This window comes from Myodes glareolus, chromosome 2, assembly GCF_982192425.1.
Source record: "Myodes glareolus chromosome 2, mMyoGla1.1, whole genome shotgun sequence".
In the NCBI taxonomy this organism is placed as follows: Eukaryota; Metazoa; Chordata; class Mammalia; order Rodentia; family Cricetidae; genus Myodes; species Myodes glareolus.
Window position 1 is genome coordinate 70,745,660 of NC_142027.1, and position 11,940 is coordinate 70,757,599.

Genomic DNA, 11,940 nt, shown 5'->3' on the forward strand with positions numbered 1-11,940 from the left:
TCAAGGCCAGCCTGGTCTACAAAGTGAGTTCCAGGACAGGGTCCAAAGCTACCGTGAAACCCTATCTCGAAAAACAAACAAACAAAAATAATAAAATAAATAAATAAAAGAATGAGGGCAAAGAAAAATAAAGTGAGAAAAAGCTGGCCACTTTAATTGGTGAATGTAGCACTTTTGTTTAAACAAAGGTTTTATTGGATGAGGAGGATTAAAACATTCATATAAAAGTCTTACAGGATGGGGGAATAAAAAGATTTGATGCCCTTGTCAACACAAGCGTTGTAGTAGATTACATAGCTATGTAAATAGAGAAGACTTAATGCTTCTTACACTAGCCGCTCTGGGCGCTGAATCCCAGGATTTCATGACGGCTTATCGATGCTCTCCCCCTGAGCTTCACCCCAGCACGTGCCATTTTGAGTACCTAAGAAAGGAAGATTCCAACTGGTACTCACGGGACCGGGACAGGCCTGGATGCAGATGGCGTAGTTAAAGGCTGAGGCAATACTATCAGGATTTCTAAATTAGAACTAGCTTTTTGTTAAGAGTGAGAAGATTTGGGATCTGAGCCGCAGGGGGCGGGGGATTCAGATGTTCTAGGTGACGATACTGGAGCTCAGAAAAGAGAAGCAGTTTGCCTGGAGTCATACAGCAAATTAGTGGGAATCCTTTGAAGGTAAGCCAAGAGCTGCGGCTGCCAGGGTGCCTGCTACCTGCCAGCAGCCAGGTAGAGAGTGGCGGGCTTCCAAGTCTTAGGAAGTGCTCTGTGACTCCCTCATTTAGAGATTCGCACATGAAAGGGACTCAGACAATCTTAATGACTAAAGCGTGCTCTGTCTCACTCCTTCTGAAAGGGAAGTCAGGATTCCCTTCCCGTCGCCTCAGTCCTATTTCAGAGCACATCAGTGGCAGAGACATGATGCCAATCCCCTTGGCAACTGGGAAATAAGACATCAATTCCTAGCCTATCCCCTTTCCTAAAGTGGGACACGGACAACATATTCATCTGCTGTGCGTACAGCACCTTGTTCTGGAAAGGGTTCAAGGCCTCCAGGGGCACCAATTGCTAAAAAACAAACCTCGCTGTTTATTGTGGGTGTGTGAATATTCCACACAACCAGGTCTGGCTATTACAGGTTCTACTAATTAATTCCTAATGTTTCCTAAAAGGTCAAGAGCTCGTTATACATATATAAACAGAATAGATGGCAAATTGGAATTCCTACCCCCCCCCCAACTTGTCAAATTAGAAAGAGAACCCAAAGCCGGGTGGTGGTGGTGCATGCCTTTAATCCCAGCACTTGAGTGGCAGAGGCAGGCGAATATCTAGGAGTTCGAGGCCATCCTGGTCTTCTGGTCTATAAGAGCTAATTCCAGGACAGTTAGGACTGTTACACAGGAAAACCCTGTCTAGGAAGAAAGAGAGAGAGAGAGAGAGAGAGAGAGAGAGAGAGAGGGAGGGAGGGAGGGAGGGAGGGAGGGAGGGAGGGAGGGAGGGAGGAAGGAAGGAAGGAAGGAAGGAAGGAAGAACCAGGTGAGGGTATAGAGAGGCATGGACAGATGGTTCAGCAATAAAGAATATTTGTTGCTCTTGCAGAAGACCTGGGTAGAAGACCCTGTTTCAGCTCCCAGAACCCAGATGGGGGATCTGACATCCTCTTCTGACCTCTGAGAGTACGAGGCACATATGTAGTGTGTGTGTGTGTGTGTGTGTGTGTTTATATATGTATATATGTATGTATATATATATACATATGCAAGCAAAACACCCATAAACATAAAATAAATAAGCTGAGTGAGATGGGAGGGGAGGACCAGGAAGGGGTAATCATGGTCACCCTTTAGACAGGCCAGCTGAGCTAATCAGGCATTTCAGGAGCTACATAGATGTGAGTCTTATCTGAAGGCCAATGAGAAGACTCATCTCCTTGCTATGGCAGGAAGCAAGCTTTGGTCATGGGGTAGGCTGATGTCACCACATTCTTCACCATAGGATGCAGTCTCCTGCTTGTCCCACAGCCAGCTAGCACTTGGATCTGCAGAATGGCTCTTCCTGGTGAAATGACTCAAGAGTTATCTGGGCTTGGTCTGTCTTTTTGCTCCATTTCCTGGGAAATGAGCCTGATGTTGTAATCCAGCTATTGTGTTGAGGTTTTTATTTCTGTGCTTTCTTGGGATATGGGAATTTGGAGAGGGATAAAACTAGAATCCTGCCCTCAAGGATTTCACATGATTTCATTTGGGTGTGGTGGCAGTCCTGAGACTGAAGCAGGAGGATGTTGAGTTCAAGGTATAGACCCTGAAGATGGGTGGATGGAGATAGACAAATAGATGATTGATAGATGACAGATAGATAAATGATATATAAATAATAGGTGCTAGATAGATAGATAGATAGATAGATAGATAGATAAATGGGTGGATGGATGGATAGGCAGACAGTTTCTAAGTTTAAGAAGTCTCAGAGGAGAGACTAAATCATCTAAGTGTCTAGGTATTGCAGTTTGAGGACCAGACTCTTGGAGTCTGTCCTGGGAACTATTTCTTGTAGACCAGATTGGCCTTGAACTCACAGAGATCCTCCTGCCTCTGCCTCCTGAGTGCTGGGATTAAAGGTGTGTGCCACCACTGCCTGGTGAGGACCAGACTCTTAACCATCCTTTTTGGCTCATGCAAGGTGTTGTGTGCAGAAGTGTCCGCAAAGGGCAGCTGGACTTTAGCCTTTCCCTGTAGTCTATAGGCAGGATTGCTGTGCCTATGTGCCTTCTGGCCAGGCACAGGTGTGTTTGTGTGTTAGATTCAGTCTCCGTTTCTATTTAACTTGCTGTTGACAATGGCTCTGCACATACTCTCCCTGTCTGCAGCTCAGAACCATGAAAGGAGGCATTTCCTTTAGAAAGCTCCCTGACTTCCAAAATGATGAAACATGTCATATTTACAAAGATGAATAATGGAACATCTGCTTGTCACTCACCAATGCCCAAAGACAGTAAAAAGAGAGCTACTTCCAGCAGTGAATGAGATTCCCAGAAGCACAAACTGAATCAAGTTTCTGGTGCAGAGTGCAGTAGCCACTTTGCCACGCTTTCAAACATCTCTTCTGGGACAGTCATGGTGATGCAGGCCTATAATCCTAGCAGATGGAAGAAGAGGGATTGCAGGTTCAAGGCCAGCCTGGATTACATAGCAAGACCCCAAGTTAAATTAATTAAGTTGCACTGGTAACAGCGTCTTTAGCCATGAGACCCATGGCCTAGCAACTGACTGACCACAGTCTGCCCAGACACTGAATATTCTATAGCAGTGGAGTCAGAGGGAGGGAGGTGTTTTATATTTTCTTCTTCCAGGTTTCCAGAGTCAATGCCCAGCTCCCAGGAGAAATCGGCTTCAGAAATTGTGAATTTATTTGATTTAACCCTCTGCTAATGCTAGCAAATGAAAATTTCCACCTTGCATTTTTGCATCTTTCCTTTACTTCTTCCTTTTCCTGGTAGCATTGTTATCCAAATGTAAAACCAGACCATTTTTTTTCCATTCTCTCTTTGAATTATTTATTACTTTTTAAAGTCTTGTTGTCTTGTTTGTTTGTTTTCAAGACAGGGTTCCTCCGAGTAGCCCTGGAACTCATTCTGTAGACCAGGCTGGCCTCAAACTCAGAGATTCACTTGCCTCTCCCTCCGGAGTGCTGGGATCAAAGGCGTGCACCACCACTGCCCAGAACGTTTTAAGGTCTCCGGACACTTTCAGACATATACACAATGCATTTTGATAATCTCCACCTGTAATTTCTCATTCATTCTCTTCGTGAACGTCCCCACATATCTCCTACCCTCAAGCCCCCCTCTTTTTTACTGTAACCTTCTGGGTCCAATCAGTGCTGCCTGCTGGGATTTTGATGGGTCTTACTGACTTGGCCTTGTGCTGTTGCTGCAGGAAGTTCATGAGCGCAATAGCCTGTCACATCAGCGGTTCACAGTGCTCTCCCCAACACCCTCCAACTCTTAAATTCTTTCCATTTCTTCTGAGATGTTCCCCCATCCGTGGTATTTTTCTTCTGTGTGTGTGTGTGAGGGGGGGAGGGTCAGAGATAGAAAGTTTGAGACAGACAGACAAGAGACTGAGAGAACATGTGGTCTTGTGTGTTTGTGCATGTGTCGTGATGTACACGCGGAAAAATTGCAGGAATCAGTTCTATCTTCCTGCCACGTGGGTCCCAGGGATTGAATTTGGTTGCCAGGCTTTGTGGTAAACACCTTTACCTAAACACTGAGTCATCACTCGGTCCCCCCCCCCACACTTCTAAAACAGTTTCCCAATGGTGCCCAGGATACCCTCAAAATCACAGCCTCAAGGATTTCTGACTCAGCCTCCAGAGTGGCTATGATTACAACACCATGGCATCTTACCTGCCTGGTATGTCTCTTCTATTTGTCGTCTTTTGTCTTTTCTTACCGTATTTCCTGGGAAATTGTCCTGATGTTGTAGTCTAATTATTGTGTCAAGGTTTTTATTTCTGTCTAGGAGGAAGATTTTCTTTCTACATGTCCGTACTGTTAGTATTCAGGCATCTATACTGGCCTGCCCTTGGGGTCCTGACATGATATGTCCTCAGCTCTACCCACTAAGAGCACCTCTGTGCACATTCACTTCCTTCCCTTTTAAACGGGCTTGCCCATCTTCTCTCTCTCCTCTCCTCCTCTCCCTTCCCCTCCCTTCCCCTCTTCCCCTCCCCTCCCCTCTACTCTCCCTTCCCCTCTACTCTCCCCTCCTTTCCTCTTCTTCCCTCTCCCCCCCCTTTCCTCTTCTCTGCCGCTCCTGTCTCCAGAGGCCAGTCTCCCGCCTCCTTCCCCCTTTTTAGGTTCCCTCTCCACGTGAGCTCTGTCTCATTGCATATTTCTCTCTTGCACCGCTTTTTTATTACAACACTTACCATTTTTTTCTTACCACAAATATATCACATGTACATTATTTTAAGATGAAGTATCAGAAAATGGATAGAATATTCCATTTGGTAGATCATGTAACAGAATAAAACATTCTAGCACTTGGGAGAATCATGCGGGAGGATTGGCATGAGTTCAAGTCCAGCCTGGGCTGCATAGCATGCTACTGTCTCAAAACAGAATGATAAACAAGAAGAACAGAACAGCAAGTCTAGAAACAGATAGTTAGCCTAATTCTTTGTGTATAAACCAATTTGTTTATAGGTTGTTTTAAAACAAGGTTTTGGGATGGAGGGGCAACCTGGTTAGAAGCAACTTGCAGAGGAGTCAGGATCGATTCACAGAACCCATATGGTGGCTCACAACTGTCTGTAACTCCTGTTCCAGCAAATTCAACAGGAAAGGGATCCAACCAAAAAAAAAGGCATTCATACATGCAAAATAAAAATAAATAAATCTGGTCAGGAGGTGGTGGTGCACACCTTTAACCCCAGCACTCAGGAGACAGAGGCAGGTGGATCTCAGCAAATTCAAGGCCATCTTGGTCTATAGAACTAGTTCCAGGATATCCAATACTACGCAAAGAAATCCTATGTCGAAAACCCAAAAATAAGTAAATAGATAAATAAATAAATCTAAAACCAAAAGAAATTAATTAAAACAAGGATTTAAGCCAGGTGGTGGTGGTGGTGCATCTCTTTAATCCCAGCACTTGGGAGACAGAGGTAGGTGGATCTCGGTGAGTTTGAGGCCAGCCTGGTCTATACAGTGAGTTCCAGGATAGCCAGGGTTACACAGAGAAACCCTGTCACAAAAAGCCAACAAAAAGAAAAAAAAAAAAAAGAAAGAAAGCAAAGTCTTACTCTAGCCCAGGCTAACGTGAAAGTCACTCAGTGGCCCAGCTGACCTTAAACTCAAGGCAGCCCCTTTCCCTCAGTTTCCAGGTGCTAACATTGCAGACGTGAGCCACCATCTCCACCAATTATAGGCACAGTTGCCACACCCAGCCAGGCAAATTATACATTTATTTTCTGTAAAGATGCTGTGTTGAGAGGAAAGTATCCTCCCAAAAAAGGTCTAGGCATTTTTTGTTTGTTAGGTATATTTCTTAAGACGAGCCTCTCCGCCGACGCAAATAATTCCAATCAGACCAAATTAGACGGTCCACGTATACTGCAGCCCTCCGGGGTGGCACAGGGAAAGTATGGGGGGAAGAGCAGGCGAGACCACGCAAAACCCAGAGACCACAAGTTCTTTTTCTGGGCGGCCGCCTAAATAGCCTGTGGGAGGGGTCCTGACCCTCCCTGGTGAGGGGTCAGTGCTTGGTGGGCTTTCCCAGAGGTGGAGTCCGGACCAAGGTGACTCCTAGGGGAGGGGCTTGAAATGGAGCTTCCTGCTCCATGCCTGCTCCTTTGGCGCCGTAAAGGATGAATGCCGGAGCTGGGGTGACGCTTCCAACCCAAACAGTTTATTTGTTTTTTTGAGATAGGATTTCTCTGTGAAACAGTCCTGGCTGTTCTGGAACTCACTCTGTTGACAGTCTGGCCTCGAACTCACAGAGATCTGCCTGACTCTGCCTCTCAAATGCTGGGATTAAAGGCTCTCTCACATCTGCTGTGAAAGAAACGCAGCCTGTTCACAAATCTTGAGCCTAATAATGGGCTTCCCAAAGGTCCAGATTTCTCATTCTGTAAGGAAGTTTACAGACTCAGGCTGCTAGACTCCAGGACATCAGAAGGCTACCGACGCAAAGAGTATACCTTAACTAGACTCGCCCACAAACCCTGCCTACTTCCCCATAGCCTCAGAGCCACACATTCCTTGTGCAGAGTGTAGGATCGTCCCACCTACCACCACCCAGGAATCAGTGACCACTGACTGCCGCACTGTTATGAACTACTACCAACAACTCATAGCTTGAAACATCCCCCTTCCTATGAGACCTATAAGAAGGGACTGCTACTTTGAATGGTAGGCCCAAATGCTCTTCATGATGCTCTCTATCCATGGCTTAATAACTCTTTCAATATGTCTCTTACACAAAAGATAATCTTATACAGTGCTCCCTTCTTGAGCCCCAACCATGAAACCCTTTAGAATACCTCCTAATGGTTTTAAAACAGCCATTGCTGGGCACTAAGTGTTTAAACATATGAGTCTATGGGAGCCGTCAGATAGCCAAACCATAGCACTTTGTAATTTTCTGGTTGAAGGGCTGTCTTTGTAGCTCATGTTGTACCATTGGAATTACACCTGATAATTTGCACTAATGAAATATCTCTGGGTCGGGGCTGGCAGGGGCAGGAAGACCAAAAGAGATGAGAAGGTTGATGTTTGGGTTCACAAGATTTTAGCAGAAAATCTGGGGTGCTTCAAATTGATACCCTGTGTCACCAAAAAAGTCGGGGTTGCCTTTTGTAGGCTCTTAGTCTCATCAGTGAAAGAACTTGAACGTGGACGCAGGAAGAATGATTTTAATAGTGTTTGAGAGGAAATTACAGGTGAGGCAAGCTGTCAATCTTGGCAGCTACCAGAAAGAGGGAGGAGACAGGCTGAAACTGTGAATGGATAGAACCTGTTTCCACCTTGAAAATCCAGAGCCCCCTATGCCAAAGAGACTGAGTGGTGTTTGATGATCCAGGCATCGTCTCATGCATAACCTCTGGGAGGGTGCTGCTTCAGGAGAAGAAGGGTAAGAAATTGGAGCTCCTTTCTGGAAGTCTTGGCTTCAGGCCAGGACAAAACCAAGGACATTTCCTGTTTCTGGTGAAGGACAAGAATTAGAACCACTTACTTCCTGGGTCCCTGCCCCTAAACTGCCTCACTAGTTTCTCTTCTCACCAATACCATTCTAAGTTCCTGGGAGGAGGGACTGAAGATTGATTTCATCTCCATGGGGAAATGATTCAATCAACCTTGCCTGTATTTAAAAAATATATACACCATAAAATCCCTGGACACCAAAACTTTGGTTTTCCTGGTGGTCGGTATTCTGTGACTGTCTCCCACATCAACATCGGCTGGAAAACACATTTCTGCAGGCAACAGAAGTGGCGTGTTGGCAACTTTCCAACTTGAATCTGAGGTCTTTACTATGCTCCCAGCCTTACACAAACAAACAAAACAAAACAAAAGCAAGCAGGAGACATAAAAGGAAATGAAGCTTATTTACAATTTTGGCCAAAACTGAGGAGAAAAAGACTTCCGCTTGACTCCACCTTGTCTATAGCAGCCTCACAGTTTCTAGAAAAGAATAAATAAACCGGGCAGTGGTGGCGCATGCCCTTAATCCCAGTACTTGGGAGCCAGAGGCAGGTGGATCTTTGTGAGTTCGAGGCCAGACTAGTCTACAAGAGCTAGTTTCAGGACAGGCACCAAAGCTACAGAAAAATCTTGTCTCAGAAAAAAAAAAAAAAAGAATAAATAAAAGCCAAGAAAGATGCGTGTGTGTAGCTGTGGGCCCCATCATCAGAAAGGTGAGGATGACCTCTTCCTGGAAGATGGCTCCTCCTCTGACACTCGTGCCTTCAGGGGTTCTTCCTCTGACGCCAGGGCCTCAGGCTGTCCTCACCCTCATCAGGAGGTTTCCTAGACAAAGTCTAACTGTTTAGGCTCTCTGTCTCACTGTCACATGGCCAGGATTTGCTCTATGTCTATTTCCGTGTGGGTCTAACCGGATCCCTCTGCTATAATTAAAGTCCAACAGTAAGAACAGCTCTCCGCTAAGTCCTGTAGGTCATTCCAGCAAAGAATCAAATCTGAGGTTGGTTCTGGAAAACCCCATAGCTTTGGGTGGTGTCTGGAATGCATCAGTCTCACGAGGACTGTTCCTTGTGACTGGAACACTGAGCTCTCCTTACAGACAGGAAGCTGTTCAAGGAGAGCGTGACGCTCCTCCGCTCCTCCGCTCCTCCGTGGGAGGGGTGGGTGTAAGGAACCGCGCTCCTGTATAAACAAATGCACCTCAGCCTGCAGTAGCAGTACCTCAGATGCAGTCCTTTTGGCCCTAATGACGTTGGGGGACGTTAGGGTTCGGTGGGCACCCTCAGAGCAGATCCAGGTTCGCGTGTTCTGAAACAAGGAACTGGACAGGGACACAGCTAGCAGTAGAGGCGGGGTCACCTTACTAAGAGAGTACCGTGTCGGCAGAGGGAGGGGCCAGCCTGGAGCCGAGGAAACCAGTTTCCTGACTTAGAATGCAAAACTACACAAGGATTGGAGTTTTTCTATTTCATGGCATGGGCTTTGGGGCTCATTTGCATAATTTGCATAATGCAGGCTTGTGCTTTTTGCTTTGTCACATTTCTTACTCGTATCTTAAGTCTGCACATAGGTGTTATAATGACCTGACGGTAGGTTACCCTCACTCTGCAGGGCTTCTGTGCTGGCAACACCGGCTGAATTTAGATGGCCACAGAAGGGGTATTTCCAGCCTCCTCTGTGTGTGTGGGGGGGGGCATAGTTTTGTGTGTGTGCATGTACATGTGAATGACTGAAGTTATCTCCCCATATATCTCCCTCAATTGTTCTTCACCTTTTTTTTTTTTTTTTTTTTTTTTTTTGAAACAGAGTCTCATTCTGAGTCTGGAATTTACTGATTTCCAACCTGGGCATGGCAGCACATGCCTGTGACCCTAGTGCTTGGGACACAGAAGAGTGAGAATCAGAAATCCAACGCCTGCCTTGACTACACAGAGAGTTCAGTCAACCAGGGTTACACAAGACCTGAGAGAGGGGGGGGGGGAGCTAGAGAGAAGAATTAGGTCTCAAAGAATGGTTACCTGTGGTGCCTATTAGCTTACCAAAGTGCAAGCTGGCCTTCAGGCTCTCTCAGCACAAGTACCTGGGGCTCCCTGCCCTCTACCGGAAATGTCTCCAGCACATGGGCATCCTGCCTTAGCTTCTCACTGCCTTAGCATCCTGGTATTTGGGCTATGCTCTCTCTCTCTTGTCTTCCTCTAGTACCTCTCTCTCTTGCCCCTCTCTCGGTCTCCTTTGCCCACTCTCTCTGTCTCTTCTCTCCCCCTCTTCCCTGGGTCTCTTCTCTCATGGCCCAGCCTGCTGGTCACATTCGGTGTACTACTTTCTCTCCTGCTTTGGACTCTTCCAGATGCCTCCGGCCACACTCTGTCTACAATAAAAACCTCCTCCTCCAACATACCTTAGAGCAATCGGGTCCCCGGTTTATACAGGAAGGAAGTGGAGCAACAAAAATTATTGATATATGTAATTTGAATACATTTCCATGGAATTATGCTGAGTGGTAAAGCTAATTTCTCCAAACTACAAAGCATACGATTGGTACTAACATTTTAGAACAAAAACCCTGGTTCCTGGAGTCTCAATAGACTAGGGTTGGTGTGGGTGGGGTAGGGAGGGCGGTCAGGCTATCTTTCTGGTACAAAATGGTAGTTCCGGGGGTTGGGCCTCACCAGGAATGATTCGATTCCATTTTGCAAGGCAGCAGTTTGCTCTACAGCAGAGCAGCTGGTGAGGCAGAAATGTTCTGCCTTTTACTCTCCGTGAGTAAGCAACTCCTATCTTTCTATTACAAGCCACGAGGTGCACACTGGCATGCCACTCACTCATAAAACATTACCACTTATGAATCTATTGAAATAGATCAGAAGCACCCTGTGAACTTATCCAACACATCAGCTCAATGAAAAATGAAACCCCCTCACCTAGGCCCTATGAAAATCAGGTCCCGCCAGGTGTGGTGGAGCATGCCTGTAACCCGAGCACTTGGTAGAAAGAGGCAAGCAGATATCCCTGTGTTCAAGGACAGCCTGGGCTACATACTGAGTTCCTGGTGATCACACTTCGAAAATAAAATAAGGGGTTGCAGAGATGTGTCAGTGGTTAAGAGCACTTGCTGCTCTTGCAAAGGACCAGGATTTGGGTCCCAGCGCCCAGGTGGCAGTTCATAACCATCTGTATCTCCAGTTCCAGAGGGATCTAATGCCCTCTTCTGGCATCCTTGGGAGTGTCTTTGCCTGAGTGTATCGCTGTGCACCACATGTGTGCTGTGTGGGTGTGTCATCTGTCATTCAACCACACAGTGCAGGTGTTACAGGATCAACAGGCAATGAATTCTCAGAGCTTCAGCTCTGCGGAGGCCCCTGCTTGATGGGGCCTGTAGCGTAAAAAGAGCAGAGGAAAGAACACCCTGCCTCTGACTTGACCCAAGACCTGGGCCAAGGACTTGAAATCTCACCAATCCCTGAGCCCAAACTCCAACCGGTCCCTGAGTTTGCCCCAGAGTCTGACCCCAGAATTCCACCATCCCCCGAACCTGGAAGTCTCCACTCTAGAAAGGGCCACCCCCACCCCAAGAAACCCTATACACATCCTGTATTTTGTTCTGTTTGCTGCTTCTCTTCACCCCAGCAGAGTCGGCCACTCTCCTGGAATATTCCCCTCCCAATAAAGGTCTTGAGTGAGTTTTGTTGTGAGGTGTGACACTTTCGCTAGAACGGAGCCCGAAGCTGAGAAGAGCTGTGCCCGCTTTTGCTGGAGATGCCGAACAGAGCTGTACCAACTTCAGTGGGGAAATCATCTCCCTGCAGAGTTGTTACTCTTGCACTGGGGAAGCCTTTCCCTGCAGCAGAGCCCTAAGCTGTAACACTTACAGTGACTTTGTGGTATGCCTTGGCTTCCAGCTGCCAGGATACCTTTCTATCAGAACTGCAATATTGACAGGGCCTGCTCTCATTGTCATAGGTCAGACCAGAGCCTATTCCCCCAATTCAACCTTAGACCTTTGCCTTGAACTAGCTCTATCCACCCACAACAGTGTGGGCTTGTCTTATCATCTGCAGTATATATGACTGCATTGGCTCCCTGCCTAGGCCTCTGGAGAGACTTCCGTCATAGCTGTTCGGTAACCTATATATCTTTGTGTTGGGTGTAATGATGCAAGTTAGTACTAGCAATTAAGATAAATATGAAAGAACCTGCCATTGCCAATAGCCACAATACCAATAGAGATTAGGGT